This window comes from Copadichromis virginalis, linkage group LG23 (assembly GCF_057382275.1).
Source record: "Copadichromis virginalis isolate Kocher_CV1m ecotype Utaka linkage group LG23, C_Virginalis_male_GT1.1, whole genome shotgun sequence".
Classification (NCBI taxonomy): Eukaryota; Metazoa; Chordata; class Actinopteri; order Cichliformes; family Cichlidae; genus Copadichromis; species Copadichromis virginalis.
This window is the reverse complement of record NC_140639.1, coordinates 30,424,183-30,451,866: the sequence shown is the minus strand read 5'-3', so window position 1 is coordinate 30,451,866 and position 27,684 is coordinate 30,424,183. Positions and strand designations below refer to the sequence as shown.

The following is a 27,684-nucleotide window of genomic DNA, read 5'->3' as shown; positions in this document are numbered from 1 at the left end:
CTCCGCTGCAGGTCCATATATCAAACGATCACTACGGCATTACTGAGAGTTGAAAAACTGTCTAGTCTTTCATCTTTAATAAATTGATCAGCGTTCTGCTCTACCAGGTGTAACAATTGAGTTTAACATCCAGGCATCCATGAAAACGGAATTTATGATATTTAACGGAGTTAGAAGTTAGCAGGAAGTTAGCTCGCTAGCCTCTATCTAAATACAATATAGCATGTCCTGACTGCGGGGTTTTGGAAACAAATTAAAACGTACAGCTCTGTTATCACTTCCAACATAAATGAAGACACAAAGCTAAACAGCAGTGACGTTTGTAGGGTTACTGAAGTTTAGCTAGCTGGTATATAATGATGTGCTACGTGACCGCTAGCGACACAGCTATGTTAGCATAATACCCATCCATCCATTCGCTCCCGCTTATCCTTTTCAGGGTCGCAGACTACTTTAGGCCCGGAAGTAGGATTCGTCACGTCATCACTTAACGACCGGATTGGTGATAAACAGAGAGAAGCCCAGAATATGCTGACAACCCTTAGTGGTCATTTTAAGAGGTTCATTTTAAGCTGGAAAAAAGTCAGTGGAAAAAAATTAACACCATATGTGGAGAAGTACTAGGAAAACCACTGATTTCAAAGATCAAGAGCTGTAGCCCAATGTGTTTCCATATAGTGTATGTCCATACTGTAGATGGAACTCATGTAAAAGGGCGGGGAGGCACATGGATTAGAGGCCACACCACTTCTCCAGCCTCCTGCCCCCTGATGCAGATTTTTGTTGCTGTTGTAAAGTGGCCTCACACCACCCACTGCTTCCATTCAACAGGGTGGAACAACCATTGAATCAGATGATCGCTACCTAGTAGCAGGAAGAGAAGGCCCCCTATTGGATATATGCACAGGACTTAAAATCATAACAAGCATTTGAGTCTTGCCTATAAATGTATCTGTACTGCATTTGTTTCAAATTGAGCAGAGAAGCTGGATACAACCAAATCATCTCAGAGTGACTACCTGTGCCAAATCTGAGAAAATGTCACAGAGCTCACAAACTTGGATGAACACAAACACGCTCAGGATTTATTATCTTTTCCGTATTTACCTTGCTATTTTCATTTAAACATCATGACGAGTCAGCAGAGTGCACACAATCAGGGTATAAACTCAAATTCCCTTTTTCTCCACCAAAACCAAATCAGAGCAACAGTTGCCTCAAGATGCTTTATATTGTATGGTAAGGTAGCCCTTTCAGCAAGGGCCTGGCAACAGTGGGGAAAAAAAACTCCCTTTTAACAAGAAGAAAACTCCAGCAGAACTAGGCTCAAGCAAATGACCCACCTCTTCCACTCTAAGACAAAAAACTATATTTTTTCTTTCAGACTTGGACCTTGTCATCCATCTTTTCCTGTTTGATACCCGAACTCATCATTGCAAACATGATCATGTGACCTCAAAAAGGACACTCTAAGCAGAGGATTAAGGCGGGGTGTGGAGGAAAAGGCAGCACATTCAGTCGTTGTGGGGTGACACTCGCTAATAGAGCTGTAATCTGGTGTGCGTTGACGCCAAAACTCACGTAACTGTGTCAGTGCCCACTCTTGCGGTGTGTTTGATGTTGTCAGAGAGCGAGGCAGAGCATGCACGCCTGACTGTGCTTGGAGCGAATGTGCGTGTGTGTGTGTGAAAGAGGGGAGGAACTGGGTGTCAGGGGACAGGGGAGGGAGGAGGATACGAAGGCAAAGGGGAAGGCAGCAATCAAGGCTCAATCTGCACATCCTCTGCCCCCAATTAGTGTATGAGGAGTATAATAAGCAGCGGCTGACACCTCCCAGCGGAAAATGACATAAACAAAGGGGCATGTGCGAAACCAGGAGGAGAAGGAGAGAAGTGTCGAGTAGGAAAAAGGGAAAGAAAGGAGGTGGAATCAATTCTCAGCTTTGCGCCTCAGGCCACGGCATGTCATCACATCTGTATCAAACCTGTCAGAAGCTCTCGGTCTACCTGTTGGCTGAGCGAGCAACCGCTGAGAAGAAGAGAGGAAAGTGACAGTGGGTGAGAAAGAGAAAACAGGAGGAGGGGGAAACAAGACGGGAAGAGATCCGGAGGTGTGAGGGGAACAGGGAGCAAGAGGAGCCAATTGTAGGCAGCTGAGTTGTGACTAAAAAGCTTTTTGTCTGTGGTTTTTCCTTCTACAGAGGTGGGTTTACCAACTTGAATCAACAGCATACATACATTTGAAGAAGGGGATGCGTTTTAGAACTGAGCAAATTAGTTAAGGCTTCTACGTAGCAAAAAAGAGCAAATTAATACAATAAAATAGCTAAATAATGTTGTTTTGCAAAACAGTATAAGGCAAATGATAAATTGAACAAAGACATTTTTAAAAGCCAACATACAGGGCCTAGATCTAATAATCTGTTACAAACATTTTCTCTCTGAATTCGATCAAGGCACAAGTGTGCGTTAGCAAGTGCATGGTTTATTTTAGACCTCTTCACTTCGATCCAATAAATAGTGGTGTTTCTCTCACAAGTGATGGTTTCCGAGTGCTTCTGTTGCTGTCTTGGCACTTTGCTAGAATTGGCCAACTTCTCTCTCGAGATGACGCACTTGGGCTGCCATGAGAGTGGGTAAGGGTTCCTCTCTTCTTTAGCTGGTGTGCCATCTGCACTGGTGGTTCGGTGTTGCTTGCACCACACAGGAAAATTATCAGTTTTCTCTCTTCACTGATTTTTTTTCCTTTTTTAATCCCCCTGGTTGTCAATCAGGGCCTTATTTGTCACACTCTCACAACTCCCACCATCCTGCAGCCATGCACCTGATTTTTTTGGAGTGGGCACATTGCCTGTATGGGTGCATTGAAAGATGCCTTCTTCTTTTTCTTCTTTCACCTGCCTCCATCTCACCCTATCCCGAGCATCTACCTCTGTTACACCAACCCTCTGCAAGTCCTCCTTCACTACATCCTTTCTCTAACATGCACATGTCCAAACCAGTACAGGAACTCTCCAAACCATTCATCATTGCAGGTCTCGCTGCCATCTTGTAAACCTTTCACCCTGACCCTCATCTCCACCCGCTTCACCCCACGTACACTTTCTCCTTTACCTTCACCTTTCTTTGGATGGTTGACCTCAGGTATTTAAACTCATGTACCCTCACTCCTGTGCAGTTTTATTCTACAATTATCACCATATTTGAGCCATTGCTATAAGTGATGAGAAGGCATATGCGGACATGACTTTTACTATAAAAGTTTGAATAGTTTTAAATATTTTATATGAAGCTCTTTCTTTTTTTCTTTTTTTTAAAGGTGAGGCTCAAATGCAAAGTGGGCATATCATGGATTTCCACTCCAATTACAGATTTGCAAAGTCATGACAGCACTGTCACATCTAGTAAAATCCCTTCCACATACCCCTGATGAAGCAGCTTTGAAGTTGGCATTGAATATTTAACAATTTTAGGAGTTGTAAAGGTTCAGTGTTTGTGCTTCCTTACCTGTGTAAACACAATATTTCATTAGGGGCTTTTTTTGTGCTGAATCCTTATCTACAAAAACTCTCCAAAAGAATCAGCAGCCTAATGGTAGCGATTCTTACAGCGGAGTTAGAAAGTCAGTGCAAACATGCGCAAGGAAGTGCATGTTTTTGAGGTTGTTGACAGGTGTGTACGATACAGTTTCAACAAAACCTGATTTATCAATCAGCTCTTTGCTTCTGGCCTCCAACTGAGTGAGTGTAACTACAGCACAGCTGAACATTTTGCCAAAATCTTTGTCTCTATCACACCGCATCTCTTCCTTCTGCTCACACAGAGGCCAACGCACCAGTGAGATGTTATTTTTCATCTCACTCGCTCTGTTGGAAATCTCCCTCGGGCAATTCGTTGACTTCTCTCTTCACATTGAATTTGACAACTTCACAGCCAGATGTTGAAGACAAGATCATCTTTTAATTAACCTGGGACAAACTGCTATTTCCTCCTTGTTTTTTCCTTCCTAACAGTGCTCAGCTAAGCTCATATACTGTCAAAAAAATCATCCCAAACAACACAGACGGGACCACAACAGAGTTTAGCAACTTTTGTGAGTTAACCTTTAATTAACCTACATTCATCTACGCTAGCATAAAAGAAAATCTCGCAAATTGCTCGCTGTCTTTCATGTGATCCACGCAGCTGCATAACAAGGTGCATCAAAAAGTAACTGAATATGGAAGTTGCTGCATGTTTTTTCTTCTCTTTTGAAAATAGTACCCTAAAGACCTGTCAAACATAAGTGATATGCTCATATAGCATCGCTTTAGAGTTAATCAATGGGCTGCAAAATGACATGTGGATATGTGTATTTTGCTGTCAGCCAACACTATTCTTAACTCCTATTGTTACAGTAGTACCTTCAGTTTTTCGCATCAAAGTAGAGAGTGACTACTAAACTGACATTCCTCAACAGATGATCCTTGAGAACCAGGAAGACAGCTGGGGTCCTCCAAACCAATGGGAATTCTAATAATCTACAGTATTAACAGCACATTTCCTGAAGCAAATAGAAGCTAAAGAGCCAAATGTTTTCTCTCAGTGGATGCTGGAAACCATTAGTCACATTATTAGATGCTCACAAATACAACCCTGGATTGACCTGATATTACAGGCCACTGACTGATAACAAGTTTGCCATAATAAGTATATATATATATATATATATATATATATATATATATATCTATCTGTATAGTTCCAAAGCAACGTAACAATCATTTCAGTGAACTTAATGTACACTTACAAAAGTATAGACAAAAACCCTAATGACTTTCTTATGAGCAGGCATTTGGTGAAACTGCCTTTTAATAGGAAGTAAGCTCTAAAAGAAGCAGGCTGAGGGAGAGTGAGCATCTGCTGCAGTGTGTTGGGGGCTGAGGGGAAAGAAAAGAGATCAATACGCATGTTTAACTTTATTTTGTCTGTATTTCATGTGGTGGTTCTCCCTCATGAAAAAAGATTTGCTGGATTTCGTGTACAGTTTATCTGCTCTATAGATGACCTAGTTTAGTTTAAAAACAATTGCAAGCTTGGCATAGACAGACACAAGAAAAATGCATTACACGGTGCATCATTTACATTCCCAAATGAAATGCCTTACTACCCACCCAGAGTTCACCAAGAGTTAAAATCTCCTTTTTTTAAAAATACCACAGATTTTTACATAAACAAACAAAATGAGAGAAGAATTTCCATAGCAAGAGCGGGGAGAAACAGAGGTTGGGTCATGCAGTAGGGATTCGTGTGGCAGCTACATGTGTTTATTGTCCAGCAAAAAGAGAGCAGATGTAACAGCGAGGGAGATGATATCTCAGCGATTACCCCACCCACAGGGATAACTATCTGCAGCAGCCAGGAACACAGAGAGAGAAAGATTTGAGAAAGAGACAAAAACAGGCAGAAATAAGGGGTAGTGAGGTAAAGGAGCTATGGGAATAACAATACCTGATTGCTGAGCTGATGCATTGCATTTGGTGCTGTTTTTTCCCATTGCCCAAACAATGCCTGTTTGTCCCAGAAACGCGTAGGAAACAATCCTGGAAATATAGCTCAGGACTGATATAGTGATATAGTCTCCAAAGATAACAAGAGATGAGATATTAAACTCTGAATGGCTTTTTCCGCCTTAAAAAACAGCTATTCCTTTATTTCTAGCGAAATTTCTACAAAAAACATGAGGACGAATCCCCAAATTAAGTTTTTGTTATGCCATCACTTTATGCTTTTTGTCAAACAGACCAACTTCTCTGACTAAATAGCGAGCAACTCATTGTGCGTGTCCTGTTGCTCAGCCTCACAATCATCTGTGGCATCTTCCATTTGAAACTTGGCTCCCATGCCCTTCTTCTTTGGAGGAATATGTGGCACGGAGCTAGCCATTAGCAGTAGCTAGTGCTGAGCAAACGTAATTGAAGCAGTGGCAGGCTGGCTAATGCTGAGCTTAACACAATCCCTAGCCCCAGTCCCCCATGCTAATGTGATGGAATGTTTGTCGAGTTGTCCCTTATTGGCTTGTTAAAGACACGAGAGCCTGCGAGAGCCAAAGGAAAGCGAGACAGAAGGGCAGCTAGAAGCGAGAGGAGAAACAAAGCCAAGAAGGGTAAAGGGAGGGCTAACTGCTGAGATGAAAGGAAAGTAAAAACTCTTGTCAAACATCAATAAAAGAGACAAGAAAGTCGAAGCAAAAGTGAAAAAGCAAAGGAATGAATGAGTGGGATGTTGTGTACTCTGGATAGTAGAAAAGCTCAGAGGCCTCAGAGGCCAGATAAGCAGATTTCTTTATTCACCAGAGTTAACTGAGTTGTAGCATCTGATATATTTTTTTATTCATTTCACGATTTTTTCTCACGAGAAATATTAATACCTTGCACTGGTGACACTGATCAATGTATTTATCTATCCATCTAACTATCTTTCTCTCTCTCTCTCTCTCCCTATATATATATATATATATATATATATATATATATATATATATATATATATATATGCAGCAGTCTCAAGATTGCAAAGCTTCTGAAGCGTGATCATCAAACAATCAAGCGTTTCATTCAAAATAGTCAACAGGGTCGCAAGAAGCCTGTGGAAAAACCAAGGCGCAAAATAACTGCCCATGAACTGAGAAAAGTCAAGCGTGCAGCTGCCAAGATGCCACTTGCCACCAGTTTGGCCATATTTCAGAGCTGCAACATCACTGGAGTGCCCAAAAGCACAAGGTGTGCAATACTCAGAGACATGGCCAAGGTAAGAAAGGCTGAAAGACGACCACCACTGAACAAGACACACAAGCTGAAACGTCAAGACTGGGCCAAGAAATATCTCAAGACTGATTTTTCTAAGGTTTTATGGACTGATGAAATGAGAGTGAGTCTTGATGGGCCAGATGGATGGGCCCGTGGCTGGATTGGTAAAGGGCAGAGAGCTCCAGTCTGACTCAAACGCCAGCAAGGTGGAGGTGGAGTACTGGTTTGGGCTGGTATCATCAAAGATGAGCTTGTGGGGCCTTTTCGGGTTGAGGATGGAGTCAAGCTCAACTCCCAGTCCTACTGCCAGTTTCTGGAAGACACCTTCTTCAAGCAGTGGTACAGGAAGAAGTCTGCATCCTTCAAGAAAAACGTGATTTTCATGCAGGACAATGCTCCATCACACGCGTCCAAGTACTCCACAGCGTGGCTGGCAAGAAAGGGTATAAAAGAAGAAAAACTAATGACATGGCCACCTTGTTCACCTGATCTGAACCCCATTGAGAACCTGTGGTCCATCATCAAATGTGAGATTTACAAGGAGGGAACACAGTACACCTCTCTGAACAGTGTCTGGGAGGCTGTGGTTGCTGCTGCACGCAATGTTGATGGTGAACAGATCAAAACACTGACAGAATCCATGGATGGCAGGCTTTTGAGTGTCCTTGCAAAGAAAGGTGGCTATATTGGTCGCTGATTTGTTTTTGTTTTGTTTTTGAATGTCAGAAATGTATATTTGTGACTGTGGAGATGTTATATTGGTTTCACTGGTAAAAATAAATAATTGAAATGGGTATATATTTGTTTTTTGTTAAGTTGCCTAATAATTATGCCCAGTAATAGTCACCTGCACACACAGATATCCCCCTAAAATAGCTAAAACTAAAAACAAACTAAAAACTACTTCCAAAAACCTTCAGCTTTGATATTAATGAGTTTTTTGGGTTCATTGAGAACATGGTTGTTGTTCAATAATAAAATTATTCCTCAAAAATACAACTTGCCTAATAATTCTGCACTCCCTGTATGTATGTATGTATGTATGTATGTATGTATGTATGTATGTGTGTGTGTGTGTGTGTGTGTGTATATATATATATATAAAACACCCAGCACGCCCATGCGGGCGGTTTTATCCTTCAAGCTCGGGTCCTCTACCAGAGGCCTGGGAGCTTGAGGGTCCTGCGCAGTATCTTAGCTGTTCCCAGGACTGCGCTCTTCTGGACAGAGATCTCCGATGTTGTTCCCGGGATCTGCTGGAGCCACTCGCCTAGCTTGGGAGTCACCGCACCTAGTGCTCCGAATCCTATTCATGTAGCCCCTTCCGCCGGGGTTACTTGCGTAGTAGCATTCCAACAACGCCCTGTTTTCGTCCCTTGCCCACCGATGCCTTCTTGTTCCAGTAGCCCACTTTTCGTCAGGGTGCCCTGGTTCCTCAACACCTGACGCGGACCTTGTTGATCCGGGCGACGTCCGAGCCGGCAGACATAGAGGACAGTTACAAGTACTTGGGGATCCCACAGGCGAATGGGAACCATGAAGAGGCCGCTAGAAAAGCTGCAACCACCAAGTACCTGCAGAGGGTCAGGCAAGTCCTGAGGAGTCAGCTGAATGGTAAGAACAAGATCCGGGCCATCAACACGTACGCCCTGCCCGTGATCAGGTACCCTGCTGGGGTAATAGGCTGGCCAAAGGAGGAGATAGAAGCCACTGACATAAAGACAAGAAAGCTCCTTACCATGCATGGAGGGTTTCACCCCAAATCCAGCACCCTGAGGCTGTACGCTAAGCGGAAGGAAGGGGGCCGGGGACTGGTGAGTGTCAGCACCACAGTCCAGGATGAGACAACGAACATCCAAGAATACATTGGGAAGATGGCCCCAACTGACCGAGTGCTCAGTGAATACCTCAGGCAGCAGAAACCCAAGAAAGAGGAGGGAGACGAGGAACCATCATGGAAGGACAGGCCCCTGCACGGTATGTACCACCGGCAGATAGAGGAGGTGGCTGATATCCAGAAATCCTACCAGTGGCTGGACAAAGCTGGACTGAAAGACAGCACAGAGGCACTAATCATGGCAGCACAAGAACAAGCTCTGAGCACAAGATCCATAGAGGCTGGGGTCTATCACACCAGGCAAGACCCCAGGTGCAGGCTGTGTAAAGATGCCCCAGAGACAATCCAGCACATAACAGCAGGGTGCAAGATGCTAGCAGGCAAGGCATACATGGAACGCCATAACCAAGTGGCCGGCATAGTGTACAGGAACATCTGTGCCGAGTATAACCTGGAAGTCCCGAGGTCAAAATGGGAGATGCCCCCAAGGGTGGTGGAGAATGACCGAGCTAAGATCCTGTGGGACTTCCAGATACAGACGGACAAAATGGTGGTGGCTAACCAACCGGACATAGTGGTGGTAGACAAACAGAAGAAGACGGCCGTAGTGATCGATGTAGCGGTTCCGAATGACAGCAATATCAGGAAGAAGGAACACGAGAAGCTGGAGAAATACCAAGGGCTCAGAGAAGAGCTCGAGAGGATGTGGAGGGTGAAGGTAACGGTGGTCCCCGTGGTAATCGGAGCACTAGGTGCGGTGACTCCCAAGCTAGGCGAGTGGCTCCAGCAGATCCCGGGAACAACATCGGAGATCTCTGTCCAGAAGAGCACAGTCCTGGGAACAGCTAAGATACTGCGCAGGACCCTCAAGCTCCCAGGCCTCTGGTAGAGGACCCGAGCTTGAAGGATAAACCGCCCGCAGGGGCGTGCTGGGTGTTTTTTTTTTTGTTTTTTTTTATATATATATAGATATATATAGATATATATATATAAGGTGGCCACAATTTCCACCTTTTGGGGGTGGGTGGGGGTTACATTTTAAGAGAATTACAAGCATAAATTTTCCCACGCTTTCAGAAAATTTGACATATAAGAATAAGCAGTCATTAATCTTCAGATATGAAAAATGCATCCATGCAACCCTACAGATATTTCTAACAAGAGTCATTTTGGCTTGTAATAGTAGTTAAAGCACTGATCTAATAAATATCACTAATAAATTCCATTACGTGTACCAATAAGCCACGCAAGTCAGAGAGCATTTAAAATGAGTGCAGAGGGGCTCACCTAAATGCAGTGATCATTAATGCTATCTATCACATGTTCCTGTCTCGCATCTCTGCTATAATGTGGCTAAGCTGAGTTCTGCAGGCTTTGGTCCTGCCCGTAGAGACCAAAGCTTGTACTTCCTTCTTATTCTGAGGAATGAGAAAGAAGTGCAGCACTAGTTTTGTGTATTGCCACTTGACCTGCTCTGAAGCATCACACTATGCCACAGCAACCCAGCTGCAGAGAACTGTGATTTCTTCTGCGTGACTATGAAAATGGCAAAAGACATGAAGGCAAGGACTGGATCAGGTCAAGCATGTTCTGCCGGTTGCTAATGGACGGCATGGGGACTGCAGTACAGCACAGACCCCCCCAAGAGCTACCATAAAACTTTGATGTAAGGCTAAATGCTCTCTACCAAATCCCCATGGAAAAAAGGAAATGTAAAAAAATGATGGTTACTCAACAAAAACGAATGGCAGGCTTCAGTGTGGCTTCTTTTTTGGCTCTTGTCAAGGTGTGGAGTCTTAATAAGCTCAGCTCGGAGACAAATGGATTTAGAGATGGCGCTTATTGCACCGATTATGAAAGGGTGCTTTTGCTGGTGCAAACAAACAGAAAATAATATAAATCAATAAAACCAAAGCGTGGTTGTTTTTCCATTCACAACATCGAGCTCCTCAGTAAAATAAAGGGAGAGAATATTGCAGAGACTGCCTCTGCAAAAATACATGACTGTACTATTGCTGAGGGAAATCAGGTTGATGAATGACTCAACATGTTCTGGCCATCTCCTCTTGTTAAAGAGAAAATGATAGGACAGAGAGCAGGGATTAAAAGTCTCACTTTGCTGGACTGCCTTTAGAGAAGATGATCTAACTCTAGATGTACTTTTATATTTACACTTAAAAGCTTAACCATTTAGTTTTTGTGGATGAGGCAAAAATTAACTTTAGCCACAGACCATGTAGGTTATCCTTTACTAATCTGTCAACTTTACACACAAAGTTCATTTGCTATTTCACAGTTCTTAATAATTTCAGTATCACTGAAACCTTGTTTTAAGATAAAGTCAGAAAAATAACATTCTCAATTTGTTGCCAGTTTATTAGCTTTAGCTAGTTAACCAATTGATGTTTCTAATAACTTGTCAAAATACACAATTTCTGCTACCGCTATTAGCCCATGAACTTTGATAGTTTACAAGACTGGCTTTCTTGAGAAAAATACTACATCCCACACCAGGGCTGGACTGGGACAAAAAAACGGCCCGGGCATTTTGACTAGAGACCAGCCCACCAGGTATTATATGAAAAGCCATAAAGCCTTTGAATGAAAATGAATGTTGTTGTGACAGTGATGTACACTGTCTTGCTGGTATATGTATGATGTCTATAGATTTTATATCAGATAAAAACTTTGGTTGTAAGATTCAGATAATTACTTATTAAAAGCGAGACATTTTAAATGATGCATCTGTCACTGAAGGTGCTCAAGAACTTCTACTCCTGCACCATCGAGAGCGTCCTGACGGCAAACATCTGCACCTGGTTTGGGAACAGCACCAAGCAGGACAGACGAGATCTGCAAAGAGTGGTGCGCTCAGCCGAACGCATCATTCAATCAGAGCTCCCTGACCTGCTGTCCATCTACACCAAGCGGTGCAAGTCCAAAGCTAGGAAGATTATGATGGACCTCTCCCATCCCAACAATGGACTCTTCTCACTGTTGAGGTCTGGGAAGCGCTTCCGCTCCCTTAAGGCCAAAACAGAGAGAATGAGGAGGAGCTTCTTCCCCCAGGCTATTCGGGGCCTGAACCAGGTGTAGGACTGGACTCTCCCAAACACGTCACTATAAGACTGGACTCTCACACACGTCACCACACGCACCACCACACATTTCCTATAATCCTATAATTCCTATAATTTATAATCTTTATAATCTCTTCTGCTATTTGCACATTCTTTACTGTAAATTCCTAAGTTAATTTGTAAATTTTGTAGTAACCTGTAAATTGTAAATATTGTAAAACCTTTCTTCTGTCATTTAATGGTCGGGCATTGTACAGCTACAAGCATTTCACCCCCATGTCATACTGTGTATGGTTGTGTGTGTGTGACAAATAAAATTTGAATTTGAATTGAATTTGAAAAATGAGAATAAGAAAGAAAAGTATTTCTTTGTCCCCTCCTTTCCCTGTTAATGCCCTACCTGGCCCCCCTGGCAACACTTTGCTAGACCCGCCCCTGCACAGTTACCAGCTGTCAGCTACTTAGAAAAGCATCCTGGTGTTATTTCTCAGAAACAGTTCATAACTTCCCTTCAACTCATTCACGTCACCTAAAAGGTAAACCTGTTTCTCCATCGTCAAAGGAGCTTGCAAAGAAAAGCGTCTGGACTTCTTTAAGTTGCTTGAAGACGTTTCACCTCTCATCCGAGAAGCTTCTTCAGTTCTAAGGTCAAATGGTGGAGAGTCCCAGATTTAAACCTAGTGGGAGTGACCCCCCACAGAGGGACAAAAGGACCCCCTGATGATCCTCTAATCGCCTGAGCCAAGGTGTGAAACTGGGTGTGGGTCCCAATCAGCCAGAGTTTCGGGTGAGTTCATTGTGAAACCTGGCCCCACCTTATCATGCGAATTCCTGAGGTCAGATGGCCCAGGATGTGAGTGGGCGTTAAGGCGTCTGGGGAGGGATCTCAAAACTGGATTATAGATGGCAGAGAGTTGGTGTCCTAAACCACCACCTCTGTTCAAAGATGGTCGCTCACAGTGGACATAGATGGCTTCTTTCACTCCTCTTTCAAACCATCTGTCCTCTCTGTCCAAAATGTGAACATTGGCATCATCGAAAGAATGACCTTTATCCTTAAGATGCAGATGGACTGCTGAGTCTTGTCCTGTGGAGGTGGCTCTTCTATGTTGTGCCATACGCTTGTGAAGTGGCTGTTTGGTCTCTCCAATGTAGAGGTCTGGGCATTCCTCGCTGCACTATACAGCACACACCACATTGTTAAGTCTGTGTTTTGGAGCTGAATACAGCTGTGGCTCCAGCAAACATCAGCTGATACTAGAAAGTAATATTAAATAACTTCTAACAACAGCTGATCAAGCTTAAACGTGCTGCTGTTGTTTAACGTGACATCCGCTGGTTTCCTCTTTCTGGCGCAAAGTAGGAGATAAACAAACAAGAGAGAAAAGCCGGTCAGCTGATCATTGATCAGTTTCATTATTGAGGTAGCAACAGGAGAGAGAGAATGAGAGAAGAAGAGGCAGCTGACAGCGTAAAGACGCAGAATAACTCCATCTTTGTATCTTTTTCCATTGTAGCTGAAGAACGGGACAAACTGTTCCTTTTCAGCTCAATATGAAACGCGTAATATTTTCTCTGAATACGAGACGATTCCGTTTTTTACGGGACGGTTGGCAAGCAACATCATAGCACCCGCCCAGCTGTATGGAAACTCCGTCATGCTAGCTAGTACGCAGTACGAGTTATTGTAACTGACTGTAAAAAGTCAGCACAGCGAAAATAAACTACCCTTAAACTTGGTTTATATCTGACCCAGATAGACTGCAGGTCATAACTTCTTACCTGAAGTTCAGTTCACCTGACACTCAGACCGGCGGCCGCCTTGGGCCTCTCCTCCTCCTGCCTCTCCTTTCCCTCATCCACCTGCTGGTCTCTGTGGAAGCTCCGCCATAGAAACCACCACAAAACAACTGAGTTATTTTTACACATTGGCCAGCATCTGGCCAATCCACCAGCTTTCATTGTTTATACAGTTACAAAAAAAACACCCAAAAAACAAAAAAACACCCATCGGCCCATAAAAATGAAAAATCACCATCAGCCCACCGGGCAAATGCCTGGTATGCCCAATGGCCAGTCCAGCTCTGTCCTACACACTTGCTACTGAACAAAAAGTGCCCCCTGGCCCAAAACACCACTCTATACTCTAAGATTGTACTAATCTAGAAACCTTGCACATGCTAACAAATCCTCTTGTGTTTTACACTGTTAACCTTTGCTGTATTTTTCACAGTAAAATACCACAAAATGCCCAGTAACTTACCTGAAAACATTTCTACAGTTAATTACTGTAATTTGCTTTGCATTATGGGTATATTAAGGTTATTTACATTTACTTACTGTATTTTTTAAAATTGCGGTAGTAGTTATACCTACCGTTAACACATTAGCAGTAGTGCTACTGTATTATGTGATTTGAATGGTTCATCATACTGTTTGTGTATTTTTACTCTTTCAGTGGTTGGTTGCAATAGTGTATTACATTTTAACTCTTTCACTGCCAACCATTTCCAGATTTTCCTCCAACCTATGCCATTTGTCAGTATGATACCAGTGAAAGTATTATGGTTTTGACTTTTTAGGGGACTTGCCTGTGTGTAAGGTTCAAGAATTCTGATCATCTAATCTGCTGCATGCAGTTGTATGCACATGCACAGCTGCTGCAAATGTGTGCTTGCCACTGCGTTGCCAAAGGCGAACTTCAGTCAGTGGAGAATATTGTAATAATTTGGCGGAGGCTTCTCAGTCGAGCAGTAACTGAATTGCTCATTTACTGAACATGCAACATGTACAGAACTCTTCTGGGAACTAGTCAACCCAACTTAGTGAAACACACACTGAATGCATGCTGGCCCCGCCCACCCACCTACCTCTACCAACCACCACTCCATATCCTGACTGACATGACCTGTGATCCAGTGATTGACAGGAGAGGAAAGACAGTCCAACTTTGTTAACTCTTCATTACGATATGCTCGAGAGGACAAAAGATTTTGCACCTCGTTATTGTTGGACCTCTGTGTGGAAACTGCAAACAGAACGTCATAAGGTAATGCAAAGGACTCTCCTACCTAACATACTCGTTTATTAATTCTTAAGAGCATATATATTTTTTGTGTGTGGGGGGGGGGCTTAAAATCGGTGTTAGCTTGGTCGAAATAGCACATTAGCTGAATTATTCTGGAAAAAATAGGTTGTGTGTGTTTTTTTCTTTTCTTATTTAAATATATATTTAGATATATATTTTCCACGGGGAGGGGCGAAGAACACAGGCACAACGACAGTCTTTGTCTTTTTCCCGCCGAGTGTGGTGCATTGTCCTCCTGCGCTTCTGTTCTATGACTATTGAGAAGCTGGCCATGCTAACAGTGGGACATTTAGCTTCAGCTAAAGCAGCAGGTAAAAATACACATTTAATGAGAATAAAGAAAGACAACTTTTTTTTGGAAATTTAGAGACTGCTAAAACAATCTTATCCAGTTTTGAGCTTGCTCATGTAGGTTAGCCTGCTTTATTTAATTTTGTGTGAGCTGCAGTACACAACACTAAAAAGTTAATATAACATTAGGTTGGTGGCGCCAGGAACTCCAACCTAAGTTTAATATTTATTATTTTTTTAAGTGGGAAGGGGAGCATGTTTTTTTTCCTTTAATACAACGTCTTCCAGGGTCTTTTTCATAGGAAAACCGTGTAACGTCTGTGTTAGGTTGGTCAAAAGAGCAATTAGTTGAATTATTCTTGAAAAGATGGGTTGTGTGTTTTTTTCTTTTATTTACTTACCGGTATGTAAATATATTTTTCAAGGGTTAAATAAATGCAACATTAAATTAACAATTGTCTCTCTGTCTTTTCCCGCCCATTGTGGTGCATTGCTGTCCTCCTGCCCTTGCTGGCTGCGCTGACAGTGTGATGTAGCCTCAGTGTTTGTGTTTTAAAGGCTTTTTCCACCAAGATGTCTGTTGAGAGAGAGATGACCTTACCCATCACACCAAGGGTAATAGCGCTTGGTAAGTAAATAGTTTCAATCCTCTTGTAATATTTTTGTAAAAAATCTATGTAATTATTGTGGTATTTGTACCCACAACAACTTACTTAACAGGGGTTTGTCTGTTTTATATTGTATAAAAATAGAATACACACAGTTTGCTGCTGTTTCTCTTATTATTTATTATACACAATGACCAACAGGAAAAAACAGCCTAACATTTCAGCACAGGCCAAAATGCCAAAACATTAGGCAGTTTTTTCCTGTAATTGATCATAATTTTCATTACATAATAAATAATAAGAGAAATAGCAGCAAACTGTGTGGATTCTATTTTTTTACAGTGTGAGGCCTGCTATCCAGCATTCTTGTGGAAACCTTATTTGTAAGGGTGAGCACATTGTCTTATTGGACTCTTGTCTGTTTTTAGGGAATAATTTCATGTCTGCAAGTCGCTGGATGATCAGTTTGGAGGGCAAGGTATTTTATGAGCCTGAGCAGATGCATGACTTTGCCAGCACCCTTGCTGTCTTCTTTGCGTCATACTACGTTTTCAACCTTGAGTATCAGGAGTCAGCGTCCATCACACAGGAGATGATACAGAGGTAAATACTTTACACCATTAAAGCTTACACCATTTAAGAATGAAATATATGTGATAGCTTGACTACAGTTGCAGAAACATATAGGTGATTGCTGTAATGTATGTTTTAATTTTGAAATTAAAGCAGCCTTTTTTCCGTTAAAAGGTTCTTTGTGAGGATCAATCCAGACATGGGAACAAAATGCCCTGCAAAACTTGGTACAAGCTGCAAGACAGGTCGTGTCGTAAAGAGGAAGGTTACAAGCATCAGCCCTCGGATCACCACCTTCCTCCAGCGGCTCTCTGAGTTTGAATGGAGGACTTCCAACTAGGTAAGAATACAGAGATGATAATATCTTTTACATAGCTGATAATTATATACATACTGTACACACATCCATACAACAGTATGAATGATCTCAGACAGATGTGAACAAGTGAATAACCTGAGCAAACATGAATATTGATGATGTGTCTTTGACAGGTGGTGATAAAGACTACGCTGAACCCGACCATCCTGGTAACGGAAATCTAAATCCCATGTCACATTCTATTTCCTGGGACCCACTGATAATTATTACATTTTGTAAATGATTTTTGTTTTACAATTGTAATAGTTTATTTAATGTTCATGCTGGTGGGTTTGTCCTGTTTTTAGTGGAATGAAAAACTGTTTTCCTTAAAAAAATCAGACACGGAAAGGTGAAGGACTGTGTAGTTTTCATGTACGCTTCTATTTATTTTGGTTATTGACATTGTTTTTATTCAGTTGAAAAATGTTTTTCTTGTTAAAAAAATATCAACAATAAATGTTGGTTTAATTCACTATTCTGAGACTACTTTATTGAATTATATTGTTTTTTGTAAATGTTCTTATATTGAATATGAATGTTAATATTATTTTATATGCTGTAAAACACAATTACAGTCTAAACAAATTATACTGTACACAATTACAGTGTTATACCATAAACCACATTTGCAGTACAGTGATACTATAAAACTTAATCACGGTAAGTCTTTCTAACTGTAAACCACGTTTACAGTAAAGCTGTTATACTGTAATATATGTTTACAGTAAAGTGGTTGAACTGTAAAACATCACAACAGTAAAGATACTGTAGATTAGTAATTACAGTAACTTACTGGCAATAGTGTTGCCAGTAAGTTGCTGTAAAAATACAATAAAATGTCTAACAGTGTAGGTTGTGGAAAAAAATGACCACAAACCTACAACGATGTTGATCTGGCAATGATCAAATCTCTGACTAAGAGATAATTATGCTACTGATCACCACAATATTCGGGTATACCAATACCACGTTGTTTACATGTACATAGATTGCTTCTATGATCTTTTCTTCATCTTCTTCTTCCGTTGTTTTGACTCAAAAGTTCATGTACATCTAAATCACCTATCACTTTGGATAAGTAAAGGCATATTTTACATTTTGCAGAAGAGGCAAACAGATATGGGGAAGTACAAAGCTGCAAGATTTCCAGTATAAGAAAACAAGAGAAAACTGTTTCTCTGAAGTAATCCCTATAAAGTCTGCAAACTCCTTGGTTCTTCTTTTGTTCAAATATTGATTGCTTCGTGAACCCTGATCCTTTGATATCTTCATTTCTATAAGTTCAACTGTGCGAACATCAAGGTTTCAGCATCCGTCCTTATTAGTAACAAACCTACCAGTAATCTGTGTATAGCAATTATCCTGTTCTTTAAAACATGATGCCATTTTCTAGTCCTGCTGACATGATCCTTTAAACACAAAGTACTTTCATCTTGTTTCTGAGTTTCAGCAGCTGTCTGGATGTCTGAAATAAAATGACTCTTCATTTCTAATAAAACAGTGAAGCAGGTAGAAAAAAGTGTTTATACAGTAAATGGCAGTAAAAGCACATAAATTTGCTTCAGAACAAAATCAATAGCAGAAGACTCTATGCATCATTTGAGTGTTTTTCCATTTGCCTTGTGCTTCTCAGTTGCCTGTAAAGTTGAACAATTTATTAAGATGCTGTACTGTATTGATTTAACAGCTCTACAAGACCTAACTCTAATTATATCTCTGACCTGTTCATTATTTTGAATTACTCAGGCAGATAAACCTGAGGAGGTAGGGCTAAATAAGTATATACTTCTGCCTACTCCTTTTCAAACAAGTACATGGAAATATGTTATGAAATGTTGGTGAATGTATATGTCTGAAATAAAAATGAACTGAACTGAACTGAGATTACTCCTTTTAGTTCTCTTGGTAAGAGTTCCAGAACTCTCTTATATATACTCTGATGTGGACTGCCTGCTTAGCTTGCTGCATACCTGAATGTACATATCTGAACACATACCTTCCAGAGAATTTATGTTTTTCCTTCTGATTTCTTTCATACCTGAGTATATATATCATTTAAAATTAGTATTGGGACCAAATTGGTGTCAAGAGGTAGATCCTTAATTTGTTGGACAAATATACGACTTTTATAGTTTTGTCAAATGATTCAAATTAAAATCCACTAAGGTTGTATATAGATACAACCTTAGTGGATTTTAATTTGAATCATTAAAATGCGAATGGAGTGGAGAATTTTAGCTTTATCTGGTCCATCCATTCTCTTCCACTTATCCTTGTTAGGGTCCCAGGGTGGCTTGAGCCAATTCCAGCTATTATAGGGCGAGAGGCAGGGTACACCCTGGACAGGTCACCAGTCTGTTGCAGGGCTAACAACTAGAGACAGACAACCATTCACACTCACATTCACACCAATAACCAATTAACCTAACCCCGCTAACTGCATGTCTTTGGACTACGGGAGAAAGCTGGAGTACCCAGCTTAATTTGACTTTGACTGACAAGCAGTTTCATGGCCAGGTAAGGCCTATTGTCTTTTTATTTCATGACAAATGAAGCAGACAAAGTATCTGAAGTTCCATAGCTTTTAATTGTTATTTTAAATATGAGGCCCAAAGAGATGTGAGTGCAACAACCAAAGCAAACCAATCAGAGAAATAAAAACATAAACAAAATCTGGCATATGCTTAAAAAAGAAGAAATGGATTGGCTAGCTCAGCAATACCAAAAGAGCCCAGAAGACGACTAAAGTGGATAAAGAAAGAATTATTTCAAGTCAAGAACACTCAAGGAGGTAGGTATGTCACTGTCTAAGTCTACAATTAGTCACCTCCACCAATGGAAATGGTTTACAACGAGATGAAAACAACAGGAAGACTAGCTTAGACTTTTTGCCAAAACACCTAAAAGAGCTGCCACTGTCCTGCAAATGAGTGGCATATTCTTCAATTGCCAAGTCACGTACCTGAGCCAACCCAACAGTGAATGCTTTTTAGTTATTTTAGACAACTGTATGCACAGGCCCACAAACAAGCAGAAACTGAAAGTGCTTGCTGAGCATCTCAAGGGAGGAAACGCAGCACTTGGTGGTGTCATGGGATGTAGATGTCAGGTCACCCACTGCAAAGGATTTTCATCCAAGTTTTAAAAATGAACCTTATATTTAATTTTGAGCCTGAGAAAATGAGGGACTAGCTGTAAAAATGCCTGTAACTTCTAAACTGTTAAAGCAAACCAGAAAAAGAAAAAAGAAAAGAAACCTTTTGAATTAAAACTGAAAGTTTGTGCTTCAGTCTTGTCTTAACTATATGATCCACTATGGTGGTGTAGAGAAGCAAACCTACAGAAATGATCTCTTTGTCCAACAAACTATGGACCTAACTATATATGCAGCACTGACTCCTGAGAGCCTGAGAGGCCATTTTGCACTGAATCCAAACACAAATCACGAATTCTAATTTATTCAATTTCGGTATTACAGTACTTGAAACACACTGTTCCCCACTATGCTGTTATACTAGAGCACTTCACAAGTCTAATCTTGCACATGCTGTACAGTACTACGTGGCTGCGTAAACACTAGTTTCTGACAAGAGCATATAACTTTTATTTCTGTACTAGCATGACTGCTATCAGTGTCCTCTTCAAGCTCCTCTCACTGTATTTCTGACAACCTGATAAAACCAAATACTGAGCATAATGGAATATTTAGCAGTTCTCTACAGCATGAACTCTCCACCTTACCAGAGTGGTAAAGCGGCTTACCAAAGTGAGCTTTCTCACTCAAATATAGGTTCTAGTGACTTAATTTCAATCTTTCAGATTAATTTTCAAAGTCTCAATATCTATTTAGCAGGATATGGCGAAATTATTTGAAGTGAGATCATTTGAGAGTAAATAAAAAAGAAAGACATGAATGAAAAGGCAGAAGCTAGATGCTTTAGACCATGAAGCTAAACACTCAAACTAATATTTTAGGTTGTTACGGCCCTAGCTGGGCCTCCTCCTGAAGGTGCCTGTGTGGGCGTGTCCCACCACCTCTTCTGCCTGAGGTGCCACCTTACCCTCCTGTACAGCTGACTCCCATCAGCAATTAAAGGTATTTAAGCCCAGAGCAGGGTGAGCTCTGGGCCAGAGTGCCATTTGTGTGGGTACAGCTAGTGAGCTGAGTGTTTTGCGGTGTTTCCGGCTAGTGAGCTGTGTTTTCCTTTTGACATTTTGCATTACTGACCAACGCCTGAGTTTTGTTTGTGTTACTTTTATGGTGATAGCGGCTTGTCCGTCTCTTTTAGTTTAATTACTTCAATAAAACTGTTTTATTTAACTGTTTCGCCTCTTGACTCCTTTTTCTGACCCGGCCACTTTTGTTACTTCCCCCTCCCCGCCTAGACCCCCCAGGGGAACGTAACATAGGTCTATTTTGCTTAATAGTCCTACTTGTTGTGTAATTACTCTGTTGAATAATTATTTTGTGTTTATTGTCTGTCCTGCATGGCCAAGTGGAGACAGGACAGATGGTGCACTTTGATGTGCATGTATGCTGGCAACAGCTCAGATCCTCGCAGCTCCTGACAGCCTTCGGCCATCACAGCTGGGATGTAGAAGGAGAGCGAAAAAGAAAGAGAGGGGGAGATGGAGAAAAAAATCAAAATCAAACTTTACAGGCAATCGATGGCATTTCTGATGGCTGAGGATTAAGGAATGATCCCTTTCTGACTGAAAGTGGAAGTTTTGTGATGATGCCAGAGCTGCTGTTGGTCACTTGGAGTTAGAAAGGAATTTTTTCTCTAACCTGTGAGACTTGGATTACATCTGGAAGCTCAGCATGTTTTTGTGTTACAGCAACACTGCTTTATAAAACTTTTGGCAACACATACACATTTACTTTTAGCTTCACAAGAATGTGAAGCTCAGGGTGTAATGTGTTTGTGGAATCCTTGAAACCTACTGCTGCTACTGTTGTTTAGCTCTCATCATGTTACAGAAGAGGCATGGGAAGCTGAAGATATTGTAAATGTAACCAGACACACATCAGGAAGATTGTAAGACAGTGGAGAAACAAAATGACCACTTCTTCTCTGTAGCTAAACTACTAGCTAGTAGTATATTAGCCGACCTTTGTGTTAGCTAATCTTAGTGGGTCTTTACCCACTTTTTAATAACATGTTTGGTGTTGCATGTACATAAATACAGATTGGCAAATGGTGGCTAGCAAATAGCTTTTATGTGTTTTTAATGATATGCAAACTACCCATCTATGATAATTTCCTGTGTGAAGCTGTTACAGCCCACGTATAGCATGCTAGTCTAATTAAAGCTGTAACATTTAACGACCCCTCAGGTAAACGCTGAATTGGAAATGCATTCCAATAATGCAGTTTAATGTTCTAGTCACGATTAAGTGGTCATTCCTGTGCCAACAGGAGAAATTCCCTTCTCATTTTCCCACTCATCAGTTGGATGACAGAGAGTCTTGGTCCAAGTAAGGCCAAAGGTGAAAACATCTCTTGACCCTCTGCAGTTTGCTTCAAGATCAAATCTGGGAGCAGTCATCTCCATACCAAAAAGAAACGTATTCCCATTTTAATAGTAAGGACTCCACTGGTTTGATTTAGCCATTTCTAACATGATTCAGTACACTGAAAAAAAGGGACTGGCCATCTCTTGGATTTATGTAAGCATCTTGCATGTATTTAACACAATTGCCTCATGTTTTAAAGATAAATGTAACTATATAGTGTAAAAACTACATGATATGCAGAAAGGGTGTATTAAATTGTTCATATCATGTTCAGGTGAAGTAAGTCAATAAGATAGCAACGTTAAATCTCGTGAAACCACGCGTGATTTCATCTCGCGGGCTTTGGATCGTGGTTTAAAAAATGCATCCATCTCAGTCAAGTCGAGCAGCCAACTCTACGTTTTTTGGTATGTCTTGATTTTTTGAATTAATGTTTACCATATTTCAGCCAAATGTAGTTAAACGTCTAGAGTGCCGCCATGTAACATGCTAAAAAAGAGCCGTTAGCTGATTTGCTGTTTTATCTGTTGTCAAAGAATTGGCGCTTTTTCATTTGAATTTGTCTTTGGCACAAGAGCCGTAATATCACATTAAACCTAATTACGAGGCACTCTCAACATAATTTGGTTTTCTGTGTGAATAGATTTGCCAACTGACTCTTCAGTTACATTGTGTATTTACTGCACCGTGGTGTTAGTGAGATTTTGGACATTGAACAGCTTAAGCTAATATCATCAGTGGCATTATGCTAGCTTACATCCCTACCCCTCCTGCCCTCACCTGCTGTCCGTTTGTTTTTGGTTTTTTTTTGCTGCACATTGAGAGATGACCTCTATTCTGCATTTCACCAGGAGTCAGCTGATGGATTGTGGGTTCAAGGTGTTATGGTAAGAAAGTATATTCTATTTTCGCTTAAGGTTTCTGTAACCTAATTATAATAGATTTTTTATAGTTATTAGGTGCATGCATACTCAAATAGACCACCCTATTAATACAACTGAGAAATCCAAAATCTGCCATAGGTTTAACCTGTATGTATTGTCAGAAAGGTGATTACTGGACTCACATTAATGCACACTTGAACTAAAATGAGGTTGTAACTTGTGGGTTCTTGGGTTGCAAATCAGAAACAAACATCTTTGGATTTTTTTAATCCCATAAGATCTGGAAACACAGTTTTTATTCAACAAAACATTGCTGATTAACCAAGCACAGTGCCTGCTGTTATTTCAAAATAATTTTATGTCATTTTAGATGAAATGCAGCATTCCAGTGCATCCCAACCATGCCTTTACAGTCAAGGTTTCTGACAGAGCTGAGTTTCTCTCTGACAGTCTGCTGAAAGTGTTTGCAAAGTGATCGGGGGAACAGGGCACAAAGCTAAAGGATGTAGCTGCCATGATGACAGTACGAACTTTAAAATTCTTTAACTACAAAGTGTATATGTATTGCATTAGGTCAGTAAAAGATTTTTATGCTGCATCCATTGAAACAGTCAACTATTACCCGTGAGTACTGATTCCACCGAAAGGATGCCATAATTTTCGTTATGCATTTACTGGCCCACTGAGAAAAATTTATCTTTTTAAAAAAAAAAAAAATGTTCTGGAAACTATATATCCATAAAGTTGATGTCAAACAGGAACTTTTGATATTTCTTTGTAGATGCTGGTGTTGCATGTTGACTGGTTTAAGTTTTTGTCTGGGATCATTTTCTTCTGTGCTACTGAAAAGTTCACAAATCTCTGTTTTCTTTGTTATAATACTTTAGGATGACATTAATGCTCGAAGGGAGTCTCATCAAAGTGCTCCGCATCTGTGTGAAAGACAATTGCAACATCTTGGTGTAGGAGTTCATGGTGAGTGTTTTATGAGTAGATTGTGGCTTTGCAACTTTTAAAAATGCATTTAGTTATCCACTTGATCCTCATTGGACTGGTTAGGACCAGTAGTCCTCTTTAATAATTTGAAGTTCACATGAGGCCTGGTAGTGAACTCGGCCGCCCCCCCTTGAGGCCCCACCCCCCTATATTAGGGGTCACATCAGTGTGAAAAAACTTTAAATTTGTCATTCTAGTGAACAAAGGAAAATCCCCCCAATATTTAGCTTTTGTTTGAAAAAAAAAAAAGAAGACCAACAGCTAACCAAATTGTGGGGCTGAAAGTCTAAATTCTAACATCTTCTGAGTGACATAACCTGGATTTCTGATGGGCCGGTGTCTTTCTAACAAAAACTAATGTAAAGCATTTGAAATTATTATGTTTTTCACTCTGTCTTAGAAACTCTGTTAGACCATGAATGGCAGCATGGCAGGCAACTCTTTGGCTATAGCTATTTACTATGTTGCTTGCATTGGTTTAAATTACTCTAACATTAGAACTGGTAGATTCAAAAGAGATGAGTTTAAAAAGGAATCTTAAAGAAATGTTTTGTGTTTAACCAGGACTTGACTGAGGCCACTGCACAGATTGAGAAAACCACAATGAACATCTGTCTCCAGAGGATGCACCAGGCAATGACTTTTCTGATGTTGGCATCATCATCGAGGGTATAGTAGTTCTTCAAGATCTGGATAACGTGACCTTTGCAGTAGCCATGCTGTTTGGACCTTTTTTATTCCTTCAATATGAGTTACCCATCACAACTCTGAATCACCTCAAAAGTGTAGCAAAGGGTGGTAATGGAGTTGGATGCAACTCAGCTCTCAAGAAAAACTCACAACTAAGACAAAACTGCTCCTGCAACGAAGCTCACTGTTATGCATGCAAGCTGATCAGCTCTAGGTGAGAGGACATTTAAATCTCACACTTGTTCTGCTGCATTTTTGAAGCTCAATTCCATGAACAGATCGCAGGGTTCATTTTTATATACTCTGCAACTGCCATGAGGACGAGCCGTTTTTGTTGTTTTTGTTTGTTTTTCCTTTTGCTCTGTACAGCATTTTGGCAGCATTTTTAAATTTCTCTTTGTATTTTTTCTTTCTTTTACTAGTGAAGAGATGTAGCATGAACAGTTATGCAGTCTAAATATCCCATATGGGTCGTGTGAAATGTTATTTTCAGTTTCATTCAGTTGAAGTAAAGAACGTTGAATATTTCTAAGTGTGCTGTTTTGAACCAAGATGTCACAGTATGATCAGTGCTGTAATTTTTGACAGTCACTGTATCAATGTTATTTTTGCATCTCTTGAATAAAGGTTTTGACCTGCAAGTGCTAATTTCTTTAGTTATTGGGGTAAAATGGGTAATGTTAATAGGAAGGTGTTTGCCAATTCAGTAACCTAATTTAATGTTAATGGAAACTAACATTACCTCAAATTGTTTAGTTATAATTGTTGTTTAACTGAATCTTGACGTCAGAGGCCTTAAATAGAATGTTTTGATTTGTTCTTTCCCAACATTTTTCAAAAGAAACAGTCTAATTTCTTTGCTGTGATTGATTCCAGAGAACACGGAAGAACTGACATTATTTAACTGTTGATTTATGTAGATTCAGTGGAGGAGTAATGTCAGTTTAATTCTTTACCTACTGTCAATGCAGTGAAATTAGACATTTTGTTTTGAAAGGTTACTGGTGGATGCCAGCAACCATCTTGGAAGAGAACAATACAATCTGTTATAAGGCCTCCATTTGAAAATTGTGTATTTGATGCTAGAATATAATAGCAAAATGTAATTTGAAGATAACATGTAGCATTTAAGTGACCAAGTAGTATTGGGTAAAAGTTATTGAATGGTGTTGGGATAAAGTGAGAAAATTGTGAAGGATTAAAATATTTCAAGAGCTCAAATTACTTCATCAAAACATGTTTAAGTCACATTTTATCAACACAAATTGCACAGGTTTATTGAACATGAATAAATTGTGTTAATTTAACTCAATTGTTTAAGTTGCTGCCAAAGCAAAACATCTGTGTGCAACAAATGTCCACCATTGAATTAAGTAAATCCAACAACATATTTTTTTCAGTGTAGCTGCTTCTGCAAAGATGCTACAGGTATTGTCAGTAAACACGTCCACCACCTCATTTGATAACTGACAAACATGCCACAGTATGTGAGACTGGGCAGTGGTCGTTTTGATTTAGTGACGTGCAATACAGTCTCTCCCAGGGGGGACCTGGTGAATGACCTGCAGAGAGCTGGGACCAAAGTAACAAAGGTCACCATCAGTAACACACTACAACGGCATTCCTGTTCACCTTGTGCATCTTATATTCAATTTGTAGTCAGCAGTGGTTGGCTGTATTAGTGATGAGCAGTAGCAGTGGAGTGGTACAGGAGAAATCATATGCCCTTGAATGTGAGTAAGACCGAAGAGATGGTGATCAACAGCCACAGCAACAGCAGGCTCAACTGGAAGACCAACAAAGAGGCTGTATATAAGAAGGGGATGAGGAGTCTCTGCTTACTAAGGAGGCTGAGATCCTTCAATGTGTACAGCAAAATTATATAGATTTTCTATCGCTCAGTTGTAGTGAGTGCAATGTAATTTGCTGTGGTCTGCTGGGAGGGCAGGATCAGTAGCTGGTGACACACCAACAGACTGAAGAAACTTGATCAGGAAGTCTGTCTCTTTAATTAGGTGTAAACTGGACACTTGTGAAGCCATCATAATTACCCATTATGGATAATCCTGACCATCCTTTGCAGCACTTACTGGACGTCAACGGAGCACTTCCCCTTCACAAAAGTATTCCCACAGTGTGTGTCTGACAAGGTGATCAGCAACACAGGGGCACCACAGGGGACTGTCCTCTCCCCCTTCCTCTTCACCCTCTACACCACAGACTTCAGCCACTGCACAGAGACCTGCCATCTTCAGAAGTTTTCTGATGACTCTGCGGTGGTTGGATGCATCAGCAGGGATGATGAGACAGAGTACCGGGCTGTGGTCGACTCCTTTGTCACGTGGTGTGAGCAGAATCATCTGCAGCTCAACGTGGCAAAGACCAAGGAACTGATCGTGGACTTCAGGAAGACCAGGAAACACTTGACCCCTGTTTCAATTCAGGGGGTCAGTGTTGACATTGTGGAGGACTATAAATACCTTGGAGTACACATTGACAATAAACTGGACTGGGCTAAAAACACCACAGCACTTTACAGGAAGGGCCAGAGTCGTCTCTATTTTTTGAGGCGACTGAGGTCCTTCAACATCTGCCAGAAAATGCTGAGGATTTTCTATGAGTCTGTTGTGGCCAGTGCGATCCTCTATGCTGTTGCATGCTGGGGGAGCAGGCTGAGGGTCGCAGATGCCAACAGACTTAATAAACTAATCCGTAAGGCCAGCAATGTTGTGGGGATGGAGCTGGACTCCCTCAAGGTGGTGTCGGAGAGGCGGATGCTGTCCAAGATAAAGACAATGTTGGATAACACCTCCCACCCACTCCATGACATGCTGGTCAGTCACAGGAGCTCGTTCAGTGAGAGACTGAGATTACCGAAAAGCACCACTGAACGACACAGGAAATCATTCCTGCCTGTGGCCATCTCCCTGTACAACGCATCCACTTAACACACTGTTTGCTGCTACAACTA

General features: G+C 41.0%; 1 protein-coding gene and 1 long non-coding RNA gene across 4 annotated transcripts in view; one reads left to right on the top strand and one right to left on the bottom strand.

The window, feature by feature from the left end:
• The window catches only part of ncam2a (neural cell adhesion molecule 2a), a 468,276-nt gene that overhangs the window by 217,092 nt on the left and 223,500 nt on the right, over nt 1-27,684 (bottom strand). The window lies entirely within an intron of this gene.
• Nucleotides 22,265-26,105, top strand: LOC146681349 (uncharacterized). Of its 2 annotated transcripts, none has more exons than XR_014918205.1 (5): nt 22,265-22,550; nt 22,995-23,030; nt 23,398-23,550; nt 23,915-24,002; nt 24,588-26,105. It is a non-coding gene; the product is annotated as an uncharacterized LOC146681349 (long non-coding RNA). The 2 variants fall into 2 exon arrangements; XR_014918204.1 differs by having other exon boundaries at nt 22,967-23,030.